Here is a 4,125-nt window from a genome sequence, read left to right as displayed (position 1 = left end):
GAAAATGTGGGATGCCTACCGGGGCATCCCCAAGCTTAGATGCTTGAGACTTCTTGAAATAATGTCTTGGGGTGCCTTGGGCATCCCCAAGCTTGAGCTTTTGTGTCTCCTTAATTCCTTTTATACATCGGTTTCCTAAATCTCAAAAGCTTCATACACACCAAACTCAACAAGAACTCGTGAGATAGGTTAATATAAACCAATGCGAAACCTTATCATTTTCTACTGTAGAAAATTACTAAAATTATTATTCAACATTGCACACTAAATGCCTTTGCATATTTAACACTCCTATCCTCAAATAGAATCATTAAACAAGCAAACATATGCAAACGATGCAACCATAACAGCAATCTGCCAAAACAGTATAGTTTGTAAAGAATGAAAGAGTATCAATACTTCCCTAACTCCAAAAATTATGAGAGAAAATTCCCACTGTAGTATATTTATCAAAGCTCATTATGCAAAAAGTTTCAACATTATATCACGCTCTGACTTTTCTAGGGAATTTTGCAACAGCGGTAAACTTTCTGTTTTCAAACAGCAACATGTATACTAGCAAAATAAGCATGGTAAAGGCTATTCTTGACATTTTCATTGAAACTAAAGATGCAAAACATTATTCTAAATAACATCAAGCAAATACTAACAAAATAAAATGACGCTCCAAGTAAAACACATATCATGTGACGAATAAAAATATAGCTCCGAGTAAGGTGTAACGATAGTTTTGAAGACGAAAGAGGGGATGCCTTCCGGGGCATCCCCAAGCTTAGGCGCTTGAGTCTTCCTTGAATATTACCTTGGGGTGCCTTGGGCATCCCCAAGCTTAGGGTCCTTCCACTCCTTATTCTCCTCATATCGATATCTTACCCAAAACTTGAAAACTTCAATCACACAAAACTCATCCAAACTTCGTGAGATAGGTTAGTATGATAAAGAGTAAACCATGCACTTGGGTACTGTCAAAGACAAGGTTCATAATTGTTCTCATGCAATGCCTACTGTACCATATCATTTCTACAATTTATATTGAGAAATATAAGTCATAGAAACTAGAAAACAAGCAAACCATGCAATGAAAACAGAATCTGTCAGAAACAGAACTGTCTGTAATGATCCGAACAATAACTATACTTATGCTACTCCAAAAGTTATGAAATAAATTGGTGGACGTGAGGAATTTGTCTATTAATATTCTGCAAAAAGAATCAACTCAAAAGCACTCTTCTGTAGAAAATGACATCTATTCTCGTGAGTGCAAAGTTTCTGTTTTTTACAGCAAGATCACTTTAACCTTCACCCAAGTCTTCCCAATGGTCTTACTTGGCACTTTATTGAAACAAAAGCTATAAAACATGATTACTAAAGTAGATTAATCATGTAGACACACAAAAACAGTAAGGGTAAATGTTGGGTTGTCTCCCAACAAGCGCTTTTCTTTAATGACTTTTAGCTAGGCATGATGATTTCAATGATGCGTACATAAAAGATAGGAATTAAAGCACAATGAGAGCATCTTGAAGAATATCACTAGCACATTTAAATCTAACGCACTTCCTATGCCTAGGGACTTTGTGAGTACACAATTTATAATAACAACAATCAACTAGCATAGAAAGGCAAAACAAGCATAACTTTCAAAACTTTAAGCACATAGGGAGGAAACTTAATATTATTGCAACTCCTACAAGCACGTATTCCTCCCTCATAATAATTTTCAGAGGCATCATGGATAACAACTTTGTTCTCATACTCAATTGGAACCTCTTCCTAAATAGTGGAATCATTACTAACTAAAGTTGACACTCTTCCAAATCCACTTTCATAAATATCACACTAAGATTCAATATCTTCCGAAATAGTGGGATCACTAATTCCTAAAGTTGACACTCTTCCAAACCCAATTTAAATGATAGTATTATTCACACTCCAAAAGGTATAAGTGAAGTTCATGGAGCATTCTATAACTAACCAATATCCAAGCTCAAAATGTATAAGTGAAGCACATGAAGCATTCTATAAAACCATACTCAAAAGATTTAAGTGAAGCACGAAGAGCAATTCTATAAGATCATACTTAAAAAGATTTAAGTGAAGCACATGAAGTATTCTATAAATCAATGAAGGGCTATCTCATGCTAGCATGGTTCTTGAAAAAAGGGAAAAACACAAAGGACACAAATCATGTGAACAAAACAAAAACCGAGGTATACCGATATTTGTTGAAGAAGAAAGATGGGATGCCAACCGGGGCATCCCCAAGCTTAGATGCTTGAGTATCCTTTGAAATATTTACTTGGGGTGCCTTGGGCATCCACAAGCTTGAACTCTCGTCTCTCTTTATTCTTCTCACATTGGTAACTCCTCGTTCTTCAAACACTTCATTCACAAAAACTTAAACAAAAACTTGTGAGATCCGTTAGTGTAATAAAGCAAACTACCACTTTAGGGTACTGTAATGAACTCATTCTTTATTTGTATTGATGTTAAATCTACTGTATTCCAACTTCTCTATGGTTCATACCTTCCGATACTACTCATAGATTCATCAAAATAAGCAAACAACACATGCAAAACAGAATCTGTTAAAAATAGAACAGTCTGTAGTAATCTGGAAGTTTGGCAAACTTCTGTAACTCCTACAATTATAAACTAAATTTGACAATTTGAACAATTTGTACAGAAGTAATGTTAAAGAAGAATCAGAACCATTTGACTTTCCAGTTAAAAACTTAAATTCATGCACTACAGCCAAAGTTTCTGTTTTTGTTTTGCACAAAGCAAACAAGCAATCTAATCATCCTAAAACCAAAGCTTGGCATATTATTTTTATAATACAAGGAATATATACAAGGGGATAATTATTTACAGAGAAACTTCCATGAAAAATTCTACATTGTTTCCATGAGCATGAGCACAAGTGCTCAAGGTCGACCCTCACTTCTTCAATGCAAAACCTTCCAATCACTTCTCTTTTTGAAAAACTTTTTAGGCACGAAAGGCAAGTAATAATTTTTTTTGGCATTTTCATTATTTTTTTGCATGTTTCACCCACAACTAAACAGAAACAAAAGGAAAAACAAAATCTACTTAGTGAAGGAAGCAAACAAGCACACACGAGAATATCAACCCCACGCCAGAAAAGAGCTTGAAAATCCCCAAGTGCAAGGAATCATCGTCGCACTTTCCAAAGGTGGAAGTGATAAGTATGGAGTGTCGAACCCACAAGGAGCTAAAGGTAAGATCAATATTCTCTCAAGCCCTATCTGCCACTGATACGACTCTATGTGTACCGAACGTTTGCTTCCAACTAGCAACAAGAAATAAAACTTCGTTGTGGGCATGAAGAGGATAACTTTGTATGATATCGGAGAGCTAATACATAAAAGTAGGTGCTGTTATCATAAAGTTAGAATATAATACTAAATAATATAAATAGCGAGTGTGGAATAATGGTGGATCGGTGTGCGGAATTGTCCTAGGCAATTATTAACAAGACCAATAGTTGTCATTGCAGTTTCATATGAGGGAGAGGCATAAGCTAACATACTTTCTCTACTTGGATCATATGCACTTATGATTGGAACTCTAGCAAGCACCCACAACTACTAAAGATCATTAAGGTAAAACCCAACCATAGCATTAAAGCATCAAGTCGTCTTTATTCCCATACGCAACAATCCCTCTTACTCGGGTTTGTGCTTCTGTTCACTCACCAACCCACTATAAGCGAATCATGAACGTATTGCAACACCCTACAGCGGGAACCCCTCACGCTTGCGCGACACGGAGGGCACCATAGGACAGCACCAAAGTAAAACATACAACTCATACCAATCTAGACCATCAATCAACCCAAAGACAAAAGATATCTACTCAAAACATCATAGGATGGCAACACATCATTGGATCATAATATGTGGCATAAAGCACCATGTTCAAGTAGGAATTACAGCGGTGTGCGGGAGAGTGGACCACGTAAAAGAGATGAGGATGATGATGATGATGGTGATGTTGATGAAGACGATCACCGTGGCGATGATTCCCCTCCCGATGGCACTCCGGCGCCACCGGAAGAAAGGAGGAGAGGTTCCTCCCCCTTGTGCTTCCTCCTCCATGGCC

The sequence above is a fragment of the Triticum dicoccoides genome, chromosome 7B (assembly GCF_002162155.2).
Source record: "Triticum dicoccoides isolate Atlit2015 ecotype Zavitan chromosome 7B, WEW_v2.0, whole genome shotgun sequence".
Taxonomy (NCBI): Eukaryota; Viridiplantae; Streptophyta; class Magnoliopsida; order Poales; family Poaceae; genus Triticum; species Triticum dicoccoides.
This window is presented reverse-complemented; position numbering follows the sequence as displayed.